This window comes from Moschus berezovskii, chromosome 13 (genome assembly GCF_049115385.1).
Source record: "Moschus berezovskii isolate FMDL1 chromosome 13, NW_MosBer_1.0, whole genome shotgun sequence".
Taxonomy (NCBI): domain Eukaryota; kingdom Metazoa; phylum Chordata; class Mammalia; order Artiodactyla; family Moschidae; genus Moschus; species Moschus berezovskii.
The window spans coordinates 91254559-91278516 of NC_142472.1; the positions used below are offsets into that span (position 1 = coordinate 91254559).

The 23958-nt window shown below is 39.8% G+C and overlaps 1 protein-coding gene and 2 pseudogenes across 9 annotated transcripts in view; 1 reads left to right on the forward strand and 2 right to left on the reverse strand.

Moving 5' to 3' along the window:
- LOC129557884 (liprin-alpha-1-like) overlaps window positions 1-23958 on the forward strand; it is a 149939-nt gene that overhangs the window by 6406 nt on the left and 119575 nt on the right. For 3 of the 8 annotated variants that reach the window (XM_088842799.1, XM_088842798.1, XM_088842797.1), the window contains exons 2-4: window positions 3119-3638; window positions 5210-5413; window positions 10737-10884. The exons of 2 other annotated variants lie outside the window; for them this stretch is intronic. The gene's annotated coding sequence lies outside the window, so the exon portion shown is untranslated. The remainder of the gene's footprint in view (window positions 1-3118; window positions 3639-5209; window positions 5414-10736; window positions 10885-23958) is intronic. 3 more of the 8 variants (XM_088842802.1, XM_088842801.1, XM_088842806.1) reach the window with 1 other exon arrangement.
- LOC148775900 (acidic leucine-rich nuclear phosphoprotein 32 family member B pseudogene) lies at window positions 1508-5572 on the reverse strand (annotated as a pseudogene). Its single transcript, XR_016038923.1, has 2 exons — window positions 5507-5572; window positions 1508-2456 (listed from the first exon to the last, which is right to left on the reverse strand). The product of XR_016038923.1 is annotated as an acidic leucine-rich nuclear phosphoprotein 32 family member B pseudogene (transcript).
- Window positions 22670-23664, reverse strand: LOC148775901 (large ribosomal subunit protein eL21 pseudogene; annotated as a pseudogene).

Genomic DNA, 23958 nt, shown 5'->3' on the forward strand with positions numbered 1-23958 from the left:
TAAAGCTTGGGATGCAGAGGTGCCTGTCATTGGTAGTGCACAAAGGACAGTTTCTTTCTCTGCTTTAGCCAAGCCAGTTCAAGTTTTCAAGGTCTAAGCTGTCACGGGCCCTAATATCTATTTGAATTGTCCTGTTAACCTGGGTCTCTGAGAATTTCTGAACCTGACTTTCTCATGTTTTCCCAACTGAGGTTGTGTACTTCAAACAGAAATATTTGCCATCTGTGAAATGAAAATAAAGTAAAAGCAGGCTTAACATCATTACAAAACCAAATGGAAGTATGATAGTTTTAGAATATGCTTTTTTCCTACCAGTCCTGTCTTCCACTCTACCTACCCTTCCAGCCCCCAGAGAGATGCATATTTTTGTCCCTAGAAAAAAAGTGAAAGTTGCATCCAACTTTCTGCGACCCCTTGGACTGTAGCCTGCCGGGCTCCTCTGTCCATGGAGTTCTCCAGGCAAGAATACTGGTGTGGGTTGCCATTTCCTCCTCCAGGAAATCTTCCCAACCCAGGGATCAAACGCATGTCTCCAGCATTGCAGGCGGATCCTTTACCGTCTGAGCCACCAGGGAAGCCCCCAGCAAAGGCAGTGTCAAATCGGACTCTGAAACTTGGTAGAAACTCTTAACTGGAAATCATTCGTATCCCACACTGTAACTTTCTAGGGTTGACTCTTCTCTGCAGCCTGACTGTGTGTAATGAAGCATTTGTTGGTCAAACGTTTTCTATCTATGTACTGAATTTTTGTACTATCTAAAAGGATGAAGCGTTGTTGGGAAAATGTCCTGATAATACTCTTAGAATCTTCTGTTTGCCAGTTCAGTATTGGTTGATAGAAGTAAGTCTTTGTATCCGCAGTAATTCAGTAATGAAACTACCTAAAGTTTGATGTTGCTTTACCTTTTATAGAGTACATTATTTTATAATTCACTTATGTACCATCTTTGATAGGGAGGTGCAATGTTTAGAAAGGAAAATTCTGAGCTCAGAGAAGTTAAGTGATTCACATAGTTGGGAAGAGGCTTGAATCCATATCTATTGATTTCTTTATATTTTACACCTTTCACAGATACCATCTGCTGAATTTATTTATTTATTTTTAAATGTTAAGATTTTATTTACAAAACTTCTTTGTTGTACAGAAAGTAAAAATGCTGTTACGATCTTGGTGTGACTGGTAGCCACGGACAGTTGACTCACCAATCACAGCTATCCACACTACAGCAAGTCTTACACAAAAACCTAACAACGCTTACAATTTTGTTGGGGTGAAGTCCCCAAGCTTGGTGGTGGATTTCCAAGAGGGACTAAATGGAGGAAGGTGGAATGTCACAGGAACTATTCTTTGGCTCTTTGGGTGGGTGGGTGTCCTGGGGTTTGTATCACAGCTACCTTTTTTTTTTTTTTTCTTAAAAAAAAAAACAAAAAACAGCAGCTACCAGATCCATGTCAGCAGTCCAGCCAATACTGAACAGTTCTTTTTTTGCAGGTTATTGGGGTTTTATTAATCATCTTCTCCTTTGTCATCTGTTTCTCTCTTCCTCTTTTCACCTTTCCTGCTTTCTTCCTCTTCTTCATCCTCATCTTCATCAACTGCTCCATGATGTCCAAATTCTTCTTCCTCCCCACTGACTTCATCTTCCTCCTCCTCCCTTCTACATCTTCATCGTCATCCTCTTCATCATCAAACTCTTCTTCCTCACCATCTTCATCTTCCTCCTTATCCTCATCTTCTCCTTCTTCATCATCCTCTTCTTCATCCACACCATCCACCTCGGCATCTGAATCTGGGGCTTCACGATCCTCTCGGTCATAGCCATCCAGATAGGTCAGCTGGGGCAGGAGCTTGAAGACACTCTCTCGGTAGTCGTTCAGGTTAGTAACCTCACAGTTAAACAGATCCAGGCTCTTCAGACATTCCAACTTTTTCAAAGGTTCCAGGGTGCTGATATCTTTCAGTTTATTTCCACTTAAGTTGAGATGTGTAAGATTTGGAAGTTTTTCTGCTAACATATCCAGACCTCCACAGATTCTGTTGTCACCGAGCTCAAGCTTTTTCAATTTAGGTAGTTTGGGAAGATTTGAAACTGAAATCAAGCCTACATTTATTAAACTGGGGAACTCGTAAGTTCACAAATTCAGCTGTTACGCCTTCAATTTTCCCATCATTTGATTTGCAATTGTCCAGGACAAGTTCTCGAACAGCTGCCGGGGTCCGGTTCCTCAGCTCCAGGTGGATCCTCCTCTTCATGCCCATGTTTCTCTCTCTTCCCCCCTCTTCAAACTTAACTTTCCGTGGAGAGGGGAGAGGCGTCCCAGCCTGCGCAGCGAGGGCCATCGGAAGGGGTCTGCTCGAGGCAGAGGCCGACGGCACGGTCCTGGGTGGCGGGCGGCGTGCAGGCAGGCGAGCGGAGGCCCTGGAGCCAAGTTACTCGCGGGAGCAGAGAGAAACCCTGGAGGGAAAAGCTGAATCATTTAATGATTAAAACATTTATAATAAAATGTAAATAACTTGTTATTAAGTGTGGCAGATATTTAAATAAAATTTAGGACAACAGCATGCAAGTTTTTCCCAATGGATCAATTATGTCTTGTGACAAATGAAAAACTACCATTATAGATGGGAAGTTAAACTGTATGGTATATAAACAACTGAGGGAGGAAACAGTGCCTTTAAATGCTATTTATGGATTCTCTGGTATATCTAGAGCAAGAATGCTAAGGTAGAAAAGCTATAGGATTTGTTTATGAAATACCCATGTGTTTTATCTGTAAGGCAGTATTGTGTCTCTCGGTCAAAGTCTGTGATTGTTGTTGTTGTTTGCCACACGCCCGGCATTTGGAATTTTAGTTCTCCACCAGGGAGTGCACTGGTGCCCCAGGAGTGGATGTGTGCAGCTTTAATCACTGGACCACCGGAAGGTCCCAAAGGCAGTATTTTAAAATTTCTCTTCCTAGAACTGATTGTTAGTGTGTAGAAACGCAACTGATTTTTGTATACTGATTGTGTATCCTGCAACTGTACTGAGCTAATCAAAGTTTTAATATCAAGCCTGTAATATTTCAAGAGGAAATTGCTAATTTCTCCCATTTTTAAAAAACAATTATTTTTCAGATAGTTCAGCCAAAGGCAGAAAGAGTTCTTCTCCTAAGATGGAGTCTGTTGTTTGGGAATGTGGTTGATCCACTTGACACGTTGGCCAGATGGTGCCCAATGTAATAAAATGAAAACAAGAGGCAAGATGATGTCATTTTCCCATATTGTGAAACCAAAAACAAATGCCTCTCATGAGACCAAGCTAACAAACCTCTGATGGTGCAAAGAATAACTCTGTTTGAAGAACTTAACAGCAAGATAGAAGAAGTACTTTCAAGCTGAGGTGTACAAAGATCTAAAATACATATTGAGTAGGCCTGATCATCTGAATCTCATTCAGTCGAGAAAGCATGGCTGTGAGTTGGATCGTCTTCTGTCCGTGGCCCTTGACTATGTTTGTGGGCTGTATAGATGGGCACAGTTTGTTTTCTTTGAGCCTATTACCTTGAGGATGTGCCAAGATTTGCCTTGTAACACTGCCCTCATTCCCAATCTTCTGAATCATTATGACCAACAGACGGCAGCTTTAGCAGTGGAGGTAAGACTTCATCTATTATTTGGCATGTCGTAGAAAATTGTTCTTGTATTGCCCTTTTAATCAGTCTAATGAATGTATTTGATAAACAACAGGAAAAACTAATATGTTATTTTGAACTGCATCTTGTACATTAAAAAGTTATGTATTTAGGTTCAGACTCTGATCGATTGAAGATTTCAGGTTTGGGGAATGTTACTCATCTTAGTTTTCAGATATTATTGTTTTATGAAGAAATTTGGAAGTTTGGAACTGGGGAAGTAATAGCCTTTCAGAAGTTTAAATTGTCCAAGTTATGGTTACATCTTTTCTGCTATTTGATAATAAGACTTTAAAGAGCAGACTATAATAATAATAATATTCATGATTCACTTAGTAAATATTGAAGGTAACATGATTTTGAAAATGGGTTCTTTGGTTCAGCCTTCAGGCTGGTGGGTTTACAGTATTTACATTGTCTTAAATAATTAAGATGGTATCCTGGTCTTACTATCTTCACATCGATTTAAGAACAGCAACTCCCAAGCAGTGATAAAGGTTTTGTTGTGTGAATTATCTGTTCTTGACCTCAGGGCTTCATGAAAATCTGTTGCCTTACTTGAATTTTTCTAATGGTAATTCTTTAGGCACTTTTTAATTCTTTTACTTTAGAAGCTATGACCAGTTAATGGATATAGTTAATAATAGGTTTAAATAATTTCGTATGTGTTTCAATAATGGTTTTAGAATTGTGGACAAAGATATGTTGACCAGATAGGAATTAGGGGGCAGTAAACTGTGACAGTAAGAGGTAAAAGCTTTGGAGTTGTATAAACTGCAGCAGCAGCTACCACTTTCTATCTGTATTACTTTGGGCAAGTTACTTGAGTTTTCTTACCATTGTCACTTTGCTTGTAAACTAGAGTTAACACTTTGGAAGATACAAAATGAAGTGTTTCTAAAGTACTTGGCACAGTACTTTTGGAGTAAGTTCTCTGAAAGTGATAGCTTTTACCATTTTCCCATATTCTAATATTAATGTAGCTACATAGTACATAGAATTTAAAGTTTTTTTTTTTTTAATTTTAGTCTTTAATCCTTTGTTACAGTGCTTTCAGCAAATTGAATACTACGTGGTTTAGAATCTTCATTTTATAGTAAAATTCAAAGGTTTAGTACTTCCAAGTAAACGAACATAAATCTGGGAAAGATTATTATTCATAGATTTTGAAATGCAGAGGGCAACTTGTATAGTCCAAATACTTGAAAATATTTTAGAGGTTGAATGAAATATTTCTGCTCTTCCACTGACTACACACAGTCTAACTGGTAAGGAGAGATTTGGTATAGACTGTGAGATTGAGTATATGAAAATGGGTATTGGTTTCATATAGGAATTTGGTTCGGGCATGGTAGTCCCTGCCGGGTATTAAAACTACCCAGTTCTCTCACCAAGAAAATGAAGAAGGAATATCTTTGGTTCTGGTGTCATTTTAAGTCAGTGTAACTCCTTTGGACAGCAAATAGGGTTGTAAGAAATAAGTCATAAAGATTTATGTACTGATTTGGGTTTAACTTTTGCCTCTTTCACGTAGTAGCTTTCAGACTTTGAAATTAAGTCACCTAACATCTCTGTGATCTGGAGAAGGAAATGGTAACCCACTTCCAGTACTCTTGCCTGGAAAATCCCATGGACGGAGGAGCCCGGTAGGCTACAGTCTATGGGGTCGCAAAGAGTGGGACATGACTGAGTCACTTGACTTCACTTCAGCATCTTTGTGAAAATCATTTGTGAAAAGGTACTGATAACAAAAATACTTTGAACGGCTATTAGGATTAAATGAGAGATTTAAGTAGCTAGCACAGTGCATGACGCAGACTAGATGACCCACCAGTGTTACTTCTATTCCAAATGTCATTTCTAAGTGACACTAGAGCGAAAGTGCGAGAAGGACGATGTGTTCGTTTCAGATGAGTTTGCATCTCTCATTGTGGGCTCCGGGGGCTTTCATGATGGTGGCATGGTGGGCTGTCTGTCCTCTCTTCAAACATGCCCATATAGGCTAGACATTTTGCTGGCAGTGAGACTGCATCTTTTTGAATTTCACTCATTCTAGGGAGAGCACCTAGATGAGAAAGAGAAAGCTTTGGTGATGTGAAGTGATGTTGGGGATAGTTGGCTTGGTTGTCATATCAGGATAGTGATGCCACTGACAGTCTCCTGACAGTCTGAGAGTGTAAAGTTTCTATAATAGCGAAGGATATGGAATCTCAGCAATCAACACAGCACACTTGCAAATAGAAGTAAGGATTCTTAGATCCTTACAAGGACTTGTCTGCTGATGACACGCTCCTTTCTCTGACCCAGGACCTTTGGATCAACTTGTCAGCTTTTAGTGGGAGCAAATAATTGGAGCAGGTAACCCCAGCACATTCTTGAGTGTTCTTTGTGGGACTGGATGAGTTGAAAGACATTTCCTAGGTAATAGCATCGTTCAGCAGACTCAGGCTTCAAGCCTACCTCAGGTTCATTCCTGTACTGATATTTGGTGAAATCAAAATGAGTGCTTCAAATGAAATAATATATGGTATTGAGCTAAGGGTGCCAGGAGAGAAATTGCAGAATGTGGGTTATTTCAACTTTGCTTATTATTGTTCACAGTCAACAAGTTGGGTGTTCTTTCATTGTATATTGAGAATTCCTCCTCAATACTTCGATTGAAATTGGAACATGTTCAAATAAATGGGGTGAATGTCCACTTATTAAATTGGAGAAAAGATCCTTGTTAGTTTGTTAGTATGTATATTTTTCTTACTTTACAAAAAGTGCGTTTCTACATAAACACATACATTAAATGTTTCTTAAGTTCTTAACTTGATGTCTGTCTTTCCCCCGAGTATTGTGGCTTTTGATAGAAACAAGATTGCTCATTCCTCAGTTTCCCACACCATTTTGAACTGTCTAAATTGCCAAGTACAGGATGCAGTGCAGTTGTCTCCAATGTACAGCTGACATTGTACAGGAGACAGGAATCAAGACCATCCCCAAGAAAAGAAATGCAAAAAAGCAAAATGGCTGTCTGAGAAGGCCTTACGAATAGCTGTGAAAAGACTGGAAGCGAAAAGCAAAGGAGAAAAGGAAAGATACACCCATTTGAGTGTAGAGGTCCAAACAATAGCAAGGAGAGATAAGAAAGCCTTCCTCAGCGATCAGTGCAAAGAAATAGAGGAAAACAATAGAATGGAAAGACTAGAGATCTCTTTGGAGACGGGAATGGCAGCCCACTGCAGTACGCTTGCCTGGAGAATCCCATGGGAGGAGCCTGGTAGGCTGCAGTCCATGGGGTCGCTTGGAGTCGGACACGACTGAACGGCTTCACTTTCACTTTTCACTTTCTTGCATCGGAGAAGGAAATGGCAACCCACTCCAGTGTTCTTGCCAGGAGAATCCCAGGGACGGGGGAGCCTGGTGGGCTGCCGTCTATGGGGTCACACAGAGTCGGACATGACTGAAGTGACTTAGCAGCAGCAGCAGAGATCTCTTCAAGAAAATTAGAGATACCAAGGGAACATTTCTTGCAAAGATGGGCTCAATAAAGGACAGAAATGGTAGGGACCTAACAGAAGCAGAGGATGTTATGAAGAGGTGGCAAGAATACACAGAAGAACTGTACAAAAAAGATCTTCACGACCCAGATAATCACGATGGTATGATCACTCACCTAGAGCCAGACATCCTGGAATGTGAAGTCAAGTGGGCCTTAGGAAGCATCATTACGAACAAAGCTAGTGGAGGTGATGGAATTCCAGTTGAGCTATTTCAAATCCTGAAAGAAGACACTGTGAAAGTGCTGCACTCAGTAGGCCAGCAAATATGGAAAACTCAGCAGTGGCCACAGGACCAGAAAAGGTCAGTCTTCATTCCAATCCCAAAGAGAGGCAATGCCAAAGAATGCTCAGACTACCGCACAATTGCACTCATCTCACACGCTAGTAAAGTAATGCTTAAAATTCTCCAAGCCAGGCTTCAGCAATGCTTGAACTGTGAGCTTCCAGATGTTCAAGCTGGTTTTAGACAAGGCAGAGCAACCAGGGATCAAATTGCCAACATCCGCTGGATCATGGAAAAAACAAGAGAGTTCCAGAAAAACTTCTATTTCTGCTTTATTGCTATGCCAAAGCCTTTGACTGTGGGGACCACAGTAAACTGTGGAAAATTCTGAAAGAGACAGGAATACCAGACCCCCGACCTGCCTCTTGAGAAACCTGTATGCAGGTCAGGAAGCAACAGTTAGAACTGGACATGGAACAACAGACTGCTTCCAAATAGGAAAAGGAGTACATCAAGGCTGTATATTGTCACCCTGCTTATTTAACTTCTATGCAGAGGACATCATGAGAAACGCTGGGCTGGAGGAAGCACAAGCTGGAATCAAGATTGCCGGGAGAAATGTCAATAACCTTAGATATGCAGATGACACCACCCTTATGGCAGAAAGTGAAGAGGAACTCTAGAGCCTCTTGATGAAAGTGAAAGAGGAGAGTGAAAAAGTTGACTTGAAGCTGAGCATTCAGAAACCTAAGATCATGGCATCTGGTCCCATCACGTCATGGCAAAAAGATGGAGAAACAGTGGAAACAGTGGCTGACTTTATTTTTCTGGGCTCCAAAATCACTGCAGATGGTGACTGCAGCCTTGAAAGTAAACGACGTTTAGTCCTTGGAAGGAAAGTTATGACCAACCTCGACAGCATATTAAAAAGCAAGAGACATTACTTTGCCAACAAAGGTCCATCTAGTCAAGGTTGTGGCTTTTCCAGTGGTCATGTATGGATGTGAGAGTTGGACTGTGAAGAAAGCTGAGCACAGAAGAATTGATGCTTTTGACCTGTGGTGTTGGAGAAGGCTCTTGAGAGTCCCTTGGACTGCAAGGAGATCGAACCAGTCCGTCCTAAAGGAGATCTGTCGTGGGTGTTCACTGGACGGACTGATGTTGTAGCTGGAACTCCAGTACTTTGGCCAGCTGATGCGAAGAGATGACTCATTGGAAAAGACCCTGATGCTGGGAAAGATTGAGGGCAGGAGGAGAAGGGGACGACAGAGGATGAGACGGTTGGATGACATCCTCGACTTGATGGACATGGATTTGGGTGGACTCCGGGAGTTGGTGATGGACAGGGAGGCCTGACCTGCTGCGGTTCCTGATGTCGCACAGAGTGGCACACGACTGACGCGACTTAGCAGCAGCAGCAAAATGGTGATATTCTGTCATTCTTCATTTCTCAGCTAGAATACTTTAAACAGAAACTTGCTCATTTTGATTATTGGACTGTTGAATTACTCTTATGTTCAGTTTATGTAAAAAAAAGACAGCAAATATGCAACTGTTCTCCTTTGTTAGTTTTTAGGATAATAAATTGATTCACAAGAATCTTTCAAAAGTGACTAATGAGATCTTTCTCCTTTCAAATATCATTGTTCCCCTTTCAAGTATCATTGTGAACTCATGGATTTTTACCATATTTTATGCGTTTGAGTCCACTGCAGTTGTTATTTTGTTGTGGCTGAGTCTGTTCTGTTTTTGGTAGTGAGCACCTCTTCAAGATAGCTCCTAAGTGTTTTTGATACTACCCTAGTGGTTTCTGATAGCTTCCTTGCTTTCTGGTATGATCCAACCTTATTTCATAAAATTCTGCCTCAGAACTTGAATTATCACTTTCTTTAGGGAGTGCTGGTTCCTTTTAGTTGGAGAGAATTTTCACGGATTTTTGCAGACTGCTATCTGGGTGCTATGCTTATTGATACTAGGTTAGTAATTTATAGGTCTAGTCAAAGATGGAGCTAGGAAATAACTTTTTTAAAAAAAAGACAGTGCAGCATGAGTTTTTACTGATAACTTGTAATTAAATAATATTGGAGAGTTTTTATTTAATATTTTAGAATTTTTGTTTCTTCTCGTGCCGAAAGCTTATGATATATAGACAGTACTTAATTTCAGAATCATATCAGTATCGTTACTGAGAGCCCTGTAAGGTTTCTTTGTATTTCTTATGTCCTTAGGATGTATTTCACCAAGGATGTGCAGTCAGATTACTGTGTTTTAGAGTTAAGTACTCCTCTGTTTGGTTTAACTCAATACACAGTTTAGGTGTGTGTTTCATTTTGATTTTGAGAAACGACTTAAAATTTTTTTTGTTTGAATTTATTTTATAATCGTGTTTAAAAACTTGATATATACGACAAGGTACATTCAGAGGAGTCTAGTTTCTGGACTGTGTTTGTGCTCAGTCACTCATCGTGTCTGGCTCTTTGAGACCCAATGGACTGTAGCCTGTTAGGCTCCTCTGTCCATGGGGATTCTCCAGGCAAGAATACTGGAGTGGGTAGTCATGCCCTCCTTCAAGGGATCTTCCCAACCTAGGGATCGAACTCAGGTCTCCCGAATTTCAGGCAAATTATTTACCATCTGAGCCACCAGGGAAGCCCACGAATACCGGAGTGGATAGCCTATCCTTTCTCCAAGGGATCTTCCCGACCCAGGAACTGAACCGGAGTCTGCAGGTGGATTCTTTACCAGCTGAATCCTAACCTTATTCTTTCCTTCTCTTGGGGGTAGTTGTTTTTTTTAAAGCTTTTTGTTTATCCTTCCGTTAAAAATTATAGTAATTATAGAAAACGTCTGTATAATATTTCTATATAGCTATATATTGTTTCACGCTCTTTTGATACAGTGTCATACTGTTTGTTTTCTCTACCTTGTTTTTTTACTTAACAGTATATCCTGGTTATTTCATAGTAGCACTTATAGATAATGTTCCTCAGCATTTTTTTTAATTGTGGCAAAATATACATGTTGCACTAGTGGTAAAGAAACTGCCTGCCAATGCAAGAGGTGTGGGTTCAATCCTAGGGTGGGGGAGATCCCCTGGAGGAGGACATGGCTTCCCAATCAAGTATTCTTGCCTGGAGAATCCAATGGACAGAGGAGTGTGACAGGCTACAATCCATAGTGTTGCAAAGAGTTGGAGATGACCGAAGTGACTTAGCATGCATGTACGCAAAATATATATAACATAAAATTTACCACTGGAATCTTTTCTTGTTTTTTGGCATACCGTGCAGCTTGTGGTATCTTAATTCCTCGACCAGGGATTGAACCCAGTTCCCGGCACTGAAAGTTCGGAGTCCTAACCATGAGACCACCAAGGAATTCCCCCATTCCAATCATTTTTAAGTGTGCAGTTCAGTGGAGTTAAATACAGTCACCTTGGTATGTCATTACCACTATCCTTCTTGAGCACTTTTTCAGCCTCTGCAACTGAAACACTATACGTGCTAAACAATAATTCCCTGTTCTCTCCTCCCCTCAACCTTTGGCGGCCACCGTTCTACTTTTTTTCTTTCTCTCTGAATTTGATGACTCCAGTACCTCATTTAAGTGAAATCATAAAATATTTGTCCATTTGTGATTGGCTTATTTCACTTAGCACACTGTCTTCACGATTCATCCATGTTGTAACAAGTGTCAGAATTCCCTTCCTTTTTAAGGCTGAATAATATTTCTTTGTATATTTATGCCCAACGTTTAGTTTAATCATTCATTCATCAGACTCTTGAGTTCCTTCCACCTTTTGGCTATTATGAATATAGCTGCTCTGAGTACAGATATATAAATATTTGTTCCAGTCTTTGATTTAAGTGTTTTTTGGGTCTTCCCAGAAGTGAAATTTTAGGATAGCATGATAATCCTGTTTAATTTTTTGAGGAGCCACTGAACTGTTTTGTATAGCAGCTGCTCCATTTTACATTTTTGCTAGCGATGCACAAGGGTTCCAGTATCTCTACATCCTCACCAACACTAGTTATTTTCTGGGTTTTTGTTTTGGAATGATAGCCGCTGTATTGGGTACCAACTTGTCCTCATTTTTTAGTTCAGGTCCTGCTGAAGGACATTTGCTTTTGAAAGCAGAACTTGCTGTTGAGGTCCTTATTCATCTTTGTAGGGCCAGCAGCTACCATGGTACCTCACACATAATAGCTGCTGAATAAATGTCTGAGTGAGTTAATGAACTTCATAAACTGAATTCCGGAAGGGGCGGTAGTCAGTCGTGGTTGTGTTACAGAGGTGTACTCAGCACGTGATCTCCTGGAATTGTCAGTAGTTGTGGGTTTGTTGGGGTTAGTAATGGTAGTCCTGACAGGAGTACCAAAGATACCACTTTCCTGTGAACACCAGTGTTTGCCTTTGCCCTTTTATTTTTGGAGCGGGAAAAGGTCAAAGCGACTTGAAGCTTTCAACATTATGTATTTACACTTGTAAGTAGTATAGTAAAGTAAAGGAACAAAACTGACCAGCTTTCTTATTTCTAGACCTCTCATTCTCTTTCTGCCTAAATAATCTCATCTCCATCTTTGCCTGTCAAATTCTAATGGTTGTACTTGATGTATCCCTCCAGGCTTCTCTGTCCATGGGATTTCCCAGGCAAGAATACTGGAGTGGGTTTGCCATTTCCTCCTCGAGGGAACCTCCCCGACCCAGGGATTGAACCAGCGTCTCCTACTTGGCAGGTGGATTCTTTACTACTGAGCCACCAGGGAAGCCAAATTTGATACATTAATTAATAGGAAAAAATAGGAATAGATAATAAAATAATGTATGTGGTATCATCCTGTTTTTGTTGAAGAAAAGAAGTGTATTCATGTTCATGTAGAGTAAGTGATCTGGAAAGATTTTTGTCAAGACCAGCAGTGATTGTTCTTGAATTAACACGATTTATTTGTGTTTTCTGTGTTTTTCATTTAATGTTTGTGTTTTCTGATTTTTTTTGTAAGAAACAAAATAGTAAAATTAGTACGGAAACTTTATTTTTAAAAATCCCAGCTGTCCTTTTTTGTCTAGCTCCCGGTTTCAGTGTCTCAGTATTTATTAAATATGTTTTTATCCGAATGACTGAAACTTAAGGAAGAACTTGGTAAATGCCATAAATAGGCATATAGTGCTCAGAGGATTCAAAAGAGAAAGGATCATGTGTGGAAAGGATCAGTTGCAGATGTTTGAATTGACCTTGAAAGGCAGGGTTTTGTTTTGTTTTTGTTTTTTTTTTCAAGAGGATACTATAATTTAATACCCCTTTGTAGCAGTGATTAACATTTTGTGGATAGGCATTTGAGGAAATGAAATTTCTTTGATTGTATTTATTCTTTAAATTCATGGCTTATATTTTTAGGATATATGCATTATCAGTCAGACTGACTTATTATCTTCTATTTAGGTTAGTATTAATAAGGTGGTTTTCCCTAAGCAAACAACAGCCTGGTGAAGTGGATTGAAGAGCCTATCGTGTGACAGGGAAATGAGCCAGGAACTAGGAAACTTCTAAATTGAAAAAGGTGAAAAATACACACGTAGTGGAGAATTAATTGCATTTAGTTATTTCTGACTTTAGGAAAAAAATAAACTTTTTGACAGTTTGATTTTCTTGCATTTTAGATCACTACACTCGGGGCAGATTCATGTCAATGTATGGCAAAACCAATACAATAATGTAAAGTAATTAGCCTCCAATTGAAATAAATAAAAGAAAAAAAAAAGAATGCCTTAAAATGCTTATTTTAAATTAAAGTATTAATTCTGATGAGTTTGGTTTGTAAAGTTTTATCTTTTGAGACAGACTATAATTCATAACCATTCATGATACTTGAAATGCTAAAAGTTTACTTCCTGAAGAAAAGTCAAATTTTATGGGCTGCTTTAGGAGCTCCCCTTTGACTTAAGATAAATATACTCCTGTGATAAAGTCATATTTCTGCAAACTAGCTCACTGAACTAATATTGGGAAATATTTAATATGCTGTCATAAGACATTAACAAAATAAATTTGTAAAAGAAAAGCAAATCTATGGGACTAAAGGTATTTTACAAACGTAGAATTTTATATATATATATATATAAAGTAATTCTTAAAGTTTTAGACCTTTTCTCTTTAGAATTTTATTCTTAGAAAAAAGTTATTAAAGATCTTCTTTTACATCACTTAAAATTATTCTATTTAAAAATAATTTCTTACTCTAATTTGGATCTAAAATGGAATGAATACCATTTTTGAATTTTCAAGGCCGTTCCACATTTGGTTTCACATTTAGTGAATTTAGTCATAATATTCCCAAACCCAGTAGGATACAGTTTCTACGGTTATCAGACCCTTTGTAGAGTGACAGAGATTGGCATTCTGATTCTCGTGAATCAAATTTTAGCCTTTAACTCTGTTCCCCTTTCACACTCCTTGCTAAGCTTGGGCTGTTGCTGTGCTTGAAGGCTTGGAAATTTCAAAGAAGAAAGAGAATTGGAGCACAAAGGCTTGGTTGATTTGAATTTGAACAAAGAATAGAAGGTTCCCTGTCTTGCACCTTTGTTGAAGAAGCCAGAAATTTAATTTTAGAAAGTTATTTTTCAGTTTGTAAACTTCGTATACCCTGGTCTTAATTTAGTGAATAAAAGTACTGCAGCTTAAGGGAGTACTCAGTAAGAATCTTTTAAAAATTTTATCAGCTGAAGATTCTTTTTTCCTCCTTTATAGAGCTTTGATAGTCTGTGTTCCTTATATATATTCTCAACTTGGCAGTATGCTGGCTAACTCATTTAACTTTTACTTTGCTGAAGTTAAAAATTGTTAGAGTTATAATCAGGGCAGTTTGCTTATTTGGAAAAGATGAATGCTTTTTGTTTTTGCATAACTCTGTTGAGGTATGATTTGTATACAGTTAACTGTACCCATTTAACAGTGTTCAGCTTGAGTTCTGACAGAAGTATATATCTGTGAAACCATCATCACTATCAAGATATCATACATGTCCATCACCTCAAAAGCTTCCTGGGGATCGTCCCTGTGGCTCAGACAGAATCGAACCCAGGTTCGATCCCTGGATCGGGAAGATCCTCTGGAGAAGGGAGTGGCAATCCACTCCAGTATTGTTGCGTGGAGAATCCCGTGGACAGAGCCTGGTGGGCCACAGTCCATGGGGTCGCACAGAGTTTGACACGACTGAGCGAGTAACAGTATTACACTACAACAGCTTCCCTGTGCCCATTGTAGTCCACCCCTCTGAGTTGACTCCCTGCTGTAAGCAACCTCTGATCTGCTTTCTGTCACTGTGGGTTAGTGTTCATTTTCTAGAGTTTTATATGAATGTACCTGTAGTATCTACTTTTTTATGTCTGGTTTCTTTCACCCAGAGTCGTGATGTAGAGATTAATGCATGTTTTCTTTTGCTTTTTTAAAAACACCATTCCAGTTGACAGTTGACTTTTTCACTTGGTAGTTGAGCACAGGCAATTGAGCAGGGTTCCTCGTGCCCATCAAATAGGCCTTCTGCAGCTTTATTAATTTGTACCTCTTTCCTAATCTCTTTTTAAGCTGTCATTTACTAGGTGCTGTATCCTATTTTATATATTCTTATTTGTCTATATTGTTGTTGTTTGGTCGCTAAGTTGTGTCCGACTCTTTGCAACCCCACGGACTGCAGCATGCTAGGCTTCCCTGTCCTTCGCCATCTCCTGGAATTTGCTTAAACTCATCTCCATTGAGTCTGTGATGCCATCCAATCGTCTCATCCTCTGTCATCTCCTTCTCCTCCTCCCCTCAGTCTTTCCCAGCATCAGGGTCTTTTCCAGTGAGTCGGCTCTTCACATCAGGTGGCCAGAGTGTTGGAGCTTCAGCTTCAGCATCAGTCCTTGTGGTGAATATTCAGAGTTGATTCCCTTTAGGATGGACTGGACTGGTTTGATCTTCTTAATGCATCTATATATATTAACACCATTTTATAGAGGAAAAGCTGAAATTTAGAGAGGTTACAGAGAACAAACTGGTTAATGAGCTCAAGGGCTCTGGATAAGAATGCCACGGTTTAACTCTTGGGACTGTCTTTGTAACTATGTGATCTTTGGCAAGGTACTTAACTTTCTATGTCTTCTTTTCTTCACATTTATTATAAAATGGTGTGACTGATTATAGTACCTCCCTTATGGGATTGTTGAGAAGATTAAGTTAGGTGTGTGAAGCACTTACAACACTGCCCAGCCTGTAGTAAGTGTCCATAAATGCTAGCTGAGATACAGCACAAGATACTTCTAGCTAGTGAGTGACAGAAGCATAAACTTAAAGCCTTATACTCAGTGCTGGCAGCACAAAATAGTGATTCAGGTCAGTTTTAAAATTCATGATGGTGCTCACAAATGGAGGTTTTACTACCATGGTGACATGTCAGTATCAGCTTAGTTGGTGTTGTATGGTTGGGGACTGAGCGGGTCTGAGGCTGCCTTAGGGCATGCACATGCTTGCATGCATGATGTCTACACACATATCAGCTGTGAATATAATGCAGTTTTCAGCTTTGAAGTTCTTTTTTTTTTTTTTTTTTTGGTGGCACTGGGTCTTCGTTGCTGTGCACAGTCTTTCTCAAGTTGTGGTTTAAGAGCTTCTCCGATGCAGTGGCTTCTCTTGTTTCAGGGCACAGGCTCTAAAGTGCATAGGCTTCAGTAGTCGTGGAGCGTGGGCTTAATAGTTGCAACTTGCAGTCTCCAGAGCTCAGGCTCATTAGTTGTGGCCCACTGGCTCAGTAGCCCTGTGGCATGTGGGATCTTCCCAGACCAGGGATTGAACTGGTGTCCCTTGCATTTCAAGGTGGATTCTTAACCACTGGACCACCAGGGAATCCCTAAACTTTAAAATAGTTATAGACTCACAGGGAGAAGGCAATGGCAACCCATTCCAGTACTCTTGCCTGGAAAATCCCATGGATGGAGGAGCCTGGTAGGCTGCAGGCCATGGGGTGGCTAAGAGTCAGACACGACTGAGTGACTTCACTTTCCCTTTTCACTTTCATGCATTGGAGAAGGAAATGGCAACCCACTCCAGTGTTCTTGCCTGGAGAATCCCAGGGACGGGGGAGTCTGGTGGGCTGCCATCTATGGGGTTGCACAGGGTCGGACACGACTGAAGCAACTTAGCAGCAGCAGCAGCTCAGGAAGTTAAAGTAGTGTAGGAATTCTATATACTGTAGCTAGTTTCACCAGGGGCTTGGAGGGGGCAGTGTCTTGCTATCTTATGTAGCTATTAGTATCAAAACTGGGTCATTGGACTTCCCTAGTGGTCAAGTGGTTAAGAATCCTCTTGCCAGTACAGGGGACACCAGTTTGATCCCTGATCCAGGACGATCCCACATGCCTTGGGACAGCTAAGCCCATGTACCACAACTACTGAAGCTTCTATGCCCTAGAGCCTGTGTTCTGCAACAAGAGAAGCCACTGCGATGAGAAGCCTGCACAATGCAACTAGAGAGTAGCCCCCACTCCCTGAAGCTAGAGAAAGCCTGCACTCAGCAATGAAGACCCAGCACAGCCAAATAAATAAATAAATAAATTTAAAGGCACAGGTGATCTAAAAAAAAAAAAAAGGAAAGTTATCATTGGTATACTCTTTAGCCCTTTATCACATTTCACCAGTTTTTACATGTACTCATTTTTGTGTCTGTATATGCACATGTACATGTATTTTTATTGTCTGTGCATTTTTATCACATGTATGTGTTCATGTAGCCATCACTTTGGTTAAGATACTGTGGAAATTCCCTGGCAGTCCAGTGGTTAGGATACTGTGCTTCCACTGCAGGGGGCAGGAGTTCAGATCCCTCGTCGGGGAACTGAGATCCCACAAGACCCGCAGTGTGGCAAAAAGAAAACAAAACACCAAAAACGATACAGAACTGTTTTTATCACCACATCTTTCTTGTGCTTCCTTTCTCCCTACCACCCTTTCCTATTCCCAGGCAACGACTAATTTGTTCTCTGTCCCTATAATTTTGTCATTTCAAGAATGTTATATAAATAGAATCATACAGTATATAATCTTTTGAGATTGACTGTTTTCATTTAGCATAATACCCTTGAGATCCATCCAGGTTGTTTCATGTACCAGTCGTGACTGTTTTTAATTGCTGAGTACTATTCCGGTATAGAGATGTTCCGCCGTTTGTTTAATCATCCACTGAAGGATACTGAGTTGTTTCCAGCTTTTTGCTATTACAAGTACAGCTGCTATGAACAATCATATACAGGCTTTTGTGCAGACATAAATTTTCCTTTTGGGTAAATAAATGCCCAGGAGTGTGATTGCTGCCTTATATGATAAGCATGTGTTTGAATTTTTAAGAAACTACTCACTTATTTTTCATAGAAGTTCTACCGTTTTACATTCTACCAGCAGTGTATGAGAGACGTACGTTCTCAGCATTCTTACCACCATTTGGTATTTGCACTTTTTTATTCAGCTTTTCTCAGATGATGTGGTATCTTACGTGATTTCAATTTGCATTTCCCTTATGGCTAATAATATTGGACATCTTTTCATGTGCCATTCATATATCTTCTTTGATCAAATGTCTGTTCATGTCTGTTGTTCATTTTCAGTTGAATTGTTTTTGACTTCTGAGCTTTGAGAGTTCTTTATATATTCTAGATACAAATCCTTTGTTGGAAATGTAGTTTGTAAATAGCTTATTCTCGTCTATAGCTTGCTTTTTCATTCTTTTAACAAAGTCTAGGAGAATAGAAGTCTTAAATTTTAACAAAGTCCAGTTTACCAAGTTTTTTTCCTTTTAAAGACTGCGTGTTTGGTGTCATTTATAAGAACTCTTCAGTTGGTCTGCAAATTCTCTGAAGTTTTATACCTTTATGTCTTACATCTAAATCTATGATCAATTTTGAGTTAATCTGTATAAAGTAAGTTTCATTTTTTTGCCACTAGCTTCAGCACTATTTGTTGGAAAGGCTCTCTGTCCTTACACTATTGAACTGCTTTTCCTTCTTCCTCAAAAATCCGTTATCTGCCCTTGTATAGATTTATATTTCGGTTCTCTATTCTGTCCTGTTGATCTTTGCGTCTATTTCACCACCAGTACCACAGTGTCTTGATTTTTGTTAGCTATATAGTAAATCTTAAAACTGGATAGTAAGATTTTTCCCACTTTTTTTTTTCCAAAATTGTTTCATTTATTTTACTTTTTTTTTCATATAAAATCTCGAATAAGCTTGTCTTTAACTACTAAAAGTGTTACTGGATTGTGACAGAAATGTTACTAAATCTAGAGGTCAGATATTGAATTTCCAATCCATAAACAGTGTTGCTGTGGATTGACTTGAGTCCCCCTGAAAAGTGAAAGTGTTAGTCGTGTCTGACTCTCTGTGACCCCATGGACTGTATAGCCCGTCAGGCTTCTCTCTCCATGGAATTCTCTCCAGGGAAGAATACTGGAGTGGGTAACCATTCCCTTGTCCAAGGGATCTTCCTGATCCAGGGATTGCACCTGGGTCTCCCGCATTGCAGGCAGATCCTTTACTGTCTGAGCCATCAGCGGAGTCCCTTGAGTGCCTCTAATAAACCCTAACCTCCAGTACCTCAGAATGTGACCTTATCTGAAAATAGGGTCATTCTCAATGTTATTAGTTAAGACAGATGTATACTGAAGTAGTGAGGGACTCCTGTTCCAATATGACAGGTGTCCTTAGAAAAGGCCATTTTAGACACAGGTGCGCATAGAGGGTCGATGCGTGTAGAAGCATGGAGAGGATGCTGTGTGAAGCTAGGCGTGTGCTGCCACGAGCCAAGGAGCAGCTAGAAGCTGAGAAAGATACCTGGAACATATCTTTCCCTATCACCCTTAGAGGGAGTGTGGCTCTGCTAGCACCTTGGTCTCGGACTTTTAGCTTCCAGAAATGTGACACAATCAATTTCTGTTGTTTAAGCCACTCAGTTTGAGGGACTTTGTTACAGCAGCCCTAGCAGACTAATAAAACATATATCTGTTCATTTATTTATATCTTCCTTTCAGCACACAAGCCGTATGTGTTTTGTTAAGTATATACCCAGGTGTTTCTTTTTTAAAAAATAAATGGGATTATAAATGTGTTGTTTTAATTTTGTTTCTGCATGTTCAATATATATAAAAGCACAATTGTATACAGAAATTCATTTTTTAGGTATGTTTTTCTTGTATTCTGCAATCTTGTTGAACTTATTCTAGGACTAATAAATTTTATTAGTTTTTTGTTGTTGTTACTAATTTAAAAATGTTTTTTTTGAGATTCCTTGGGATGTTCTACGTAGACAGTAATGTCACATGCAAATACGGACAGTTTTCTTTTTCCAGTCTCTACACTTTCTGTTTCCTTTTCTTGTTTTGTGCTGATGGGACTTCTAGGACTCTGCTGAATATGAGTGGTGGGACTAGGCATTCTTCCCTTGTTTCCAGTGTTGAATATAGAAATCCAGTGTTTCACCACAAAGTATGATGTTTACCATAGGGTTTTTGTATATATACTTTGTCAAGGTGAAGAAGTTACTTTCTATATCTAGTCTGCTGAAAACTTTTAAAATCATGAATGCTTTTTTGGCATCATTTGGTATGATCGTGTGATTTTTCTCTTTGTTATGTTAGCCTGTTGATTTGGTGGATTACATTGATGTTGGAATATTGAACCAGTTTTGGATTTCTGGAACAAATCCTACTAAGTTATGGTGTTGTATAATGGTTTTCATGTATTTTTGGACTTGATTTCCTACTATTTTATGAAGGATTTTTGCATTTTTTAAGGGGGTGGTATTAGTCTACAGTTTTCATCTTTTGTATTATCTTTGTTGGGCTTCCTTGGTGACTCAGAAAGTAAAGACTGCCTGCAATGCAGGAGACACAGGTTCAATTCCTGGGTCAGGAAGATCCCCTGGAGAAGGGAATGGCATCCCACTCCAGTATTCTTGCCTGGAGCTTTCCATGGACAGAGGAGACTGTTGGGCTGCAGTCCATGAGATCTCAAAGAGTCAGATATGACTGAGCGACTGACACACTTGTTTTGCTTTAATATTAAAGAATTCTTCTGTGTCTTCTTGCCACCTCTTCTTAATATCTTCTGCTTCTGTTAGGTCCGTACCATTTCCGTGCTTTATTGAGCCCATCTTTGGATGAAATGTTCCCTTGGTATCTCCAGTTTTCTTGAAGAGATCTCTAGTCTTTCCCATTCTAATGTTTTCCTCTATTTCTTTGCACTGATCACTGAGGAAGTGATCTCTTATCTCTCCTTGCTGTTCTTTGGTATAGCAAGATTGTTTGGCTCCATAGCAAGATTGTTTGGCCACCTGATGGGAAGAAGTGACTCATTGGGAAAGACCCTAATACTGGGAAAGATCAAAGGTGGGAGGAGAAGGGGACGACAGAGGATGAGATGGTTGGATGGCATCACCAACTCAGTGGACATGAGTTTAAGTAAACTCTGGGAGTTGGTGATGGACAGGGATACCTGGCTTGCTGCAGTCTACGGGGTCTCAAAGAGTTGGACACAACTGAGCAACTAAACTGAACTGAATATCAAATAATCCGAAGTTCACAGAATTTGTTCGCATTAGTTCTCTGCTGTTTTCTGGAAGAGATTGTGTAGAATTGGTATTCTTTTAAAATTGTTAGATTTTTACCAGTGAAAGCATCAGGCCTGAATATCTTTTTTCAGGAGATTTTAAACTACAAATTCAATTTGTTGAATAGTTATAGGACTGTTCAGATTATCAGTTTCATCTTGGGTGAGTTTTGGTAGTTTGACTTATGAAGAATTGGTCTACTTCATCTGAATTGTCTGGTTTATATTCATAGAGTTGTTTGTAATATTACTTATATATTTTTAGCATTTTTATTGGAAAGTGAAAGTTAGTTTTGGCTGTGCCGGATTGTCATTGCTGCGTGCAGTCTTTCCCTAGTTGCAGAGTGTCGGGGCTACTCTTTCTTTGAGGCTTTTCATTGTGCTGGCTTCTCTTGTTGGAGAGCCTGGGCTTTAGAGTGTGGGCTTCAGTAGTTGTGGCACATGGGCATGCCACTCTGAAGCATGAGGGATCTTCCTGGACCAGGGATCGAACCTGTGTCCCCTGCATTGGCAGGCGGATTCTTCGCCACTGGGCCACTAGGAAAGTCCTTCCTTATTATATTTTTAATGTCGGTACAGTCTCTAATGATACCCTCTTTTTCGTTCTTGAAATTGGTTAAGTTGTGTTTCTCTGTCTTTTTAAGTCATTCGTACTAGAACCTTATCAATTGTACTAAAGTTTTCAAAGAACCATCTCTTGGGTTGAGTGATATTTTTTAAAAAATTGATTTTCTGATTTTAGTGTCATTGACTTCTCTTCTTTATTATTTCCTTTCCTTTGCTTGCTTTTGCTTTATTTTGCTCTTTTTGGTAATTATGAATAACACTACTCTGTTATGAACATTCATACGCACATTTTTGCTTCAGTTCAGGTCAGTCGCTCAGTCGTGTCCAACTGTTTGCAACCCCATGGACTGTAGCGTGCCAGGCCTCCCTGTCCATCACCAACTCCCAGAGCTTGCTCAAACTCCTGTGCATTTAGTCGGTGATGCCATCCAACCATCTCATCCTCTGTCGCCCCCTTCTCCTCCTGCCTTCAGTCTTTCCCAGCATCAGGATCTTTCCCAATGAGTCAGTTCTTCCCATTAGGTGGCCAAAGTATTGGAGTTTCAGCTTCAGTATCAGTCCTTCCAATGAGTATTCAGGACGGATTTCCTTTATGATAGAGTGGTTTGATCTCCTTTCTGTCCAAGGGACTCTCAAGAGTCTTCTCCAACACCACAGTTCAAAAGCGTCAATTCTTCGGCACTCAGCTTTCTTTATAGTTCAACTCTCGCATCCATACATGACTACCTGAAAACCGATAGCTTTGACTAGACGGAACTTTGTTGGCAAGTGATGTCTCTGCTTTTTAATATGCCATCTAGGATGGTCATAACTTTTCTTCCAAGGAGCAAGTGATCTTAATTTCATGGCTGCAGTAACCATCTGCAGTGATTTGGGAGCCCCCCAAAATAGTCTCTCACGGTTTCCAATGTTTCCCTGTCTACTTGCCATGAAGTGATGGGACTAGATGTCGTGGTCTTAGTTTTCTGAATGTTATGTTTTAAGCCAAGATTTTTTGTTGTTGTTGTTTTGTGTTTTTACAGTCCAGGTCTTTATTTTTACACCCATCAGGCCATGAATTCATAGGGAATGGGCTCCAACATTTCGGGTTCCTTTCCATTGGTCCTCACAAAGTGTGCTTCTCTGGGTGGAGCAGGCTGGCGCTTCAGCTGAACCCAAGTCCCTTTCTCTTTGGCTTCCTTCTTTTTCTGATCGTTTTCCTTCACACGTTTCAGAAAGCTATCTCGGCTCTTAGAGTGCTTAATATGCTCGATACGCACATTAATTCTCTTGGCAAGAATCTTGCCCTTAACTTGTTTGTTTACAGTGATGCCAACAGCATGCTGGGTGATTGTAAACTCTCCCAGTTTTGCCATGGTAACATTTGTGGGGCATTCCTTGTTGAACAGTACCCATTCCCTTGATATCTACAATAAGCCCCTTCTTGTAGATTCGCACGTCTGTGGCCAAAGGAACAACTCCGTGTTTTCTAAAAGGCCTAGAGAACATGTAGCGGGTGCCCCTCCTCTTTCCCTTTGTGTTGGTCGTTTTTGGCGAATTAGCCTGAGGGGCCGGGGGAGAGAGAGAAGGCGGCGGGATAAGCTGACTTTTTCACTTTGCTCTTTCACTGTCATCCAGAGGCTCTTTGGTTCTTTGCTTTCTGCCATAAGGGTCTTGTCATCTGCGCATCCGAGGTTATTGATATTTCTCCTGGCAGTCTTGAGTCCGGCTTGTGCTTTGTTGAGTCTGGCATTTTGCATGATGTACTCTGCATAGAAGTTAAATAAGCAGGGTTATTTTTGCTTAGACATGATTTAAAGTTATTTGGGGTAATTCCTAGGAGTGGAACTGCAGGGTCATGTGAAAGTTTTATGTTTAACTGCTTGAATAGTCGCCAAATTGTTTTCCATAGTGGTTGCCTCATTTTGCATTCCTGTCAGCAAACTTTTTTTGTACCTAGTCCAGCAATCTTCCTCTCTTATGGAGTCGGTAGTTCATTTATATATAATGCAGTTGGTGAGGTACTTGGGTTAAATCCGCCATCTTGTCATTCGATTTCAGTGTTTCCAAACTCTTTTTCTTTTTCTCTCTCCTGTCTTGACTTCTTTTGTATTACTGTGTTTCTCTCTCTGATTACCTAGTTAGTTGTGCATTCTTGTATTGCTTACCCCAGAAATTAGGATATGTAGTCTTGACTTACAATATTCTAATAAAAATAATAACTTTGGTCACTCTCCCATTAGTGTTCCTCTGACCCCTGTCTTTATCATTTTATTATTACACATAATTATTTTGTATTCTATATGTCTTTAAGGCATTGTGTTTTGTCTTTAAGAG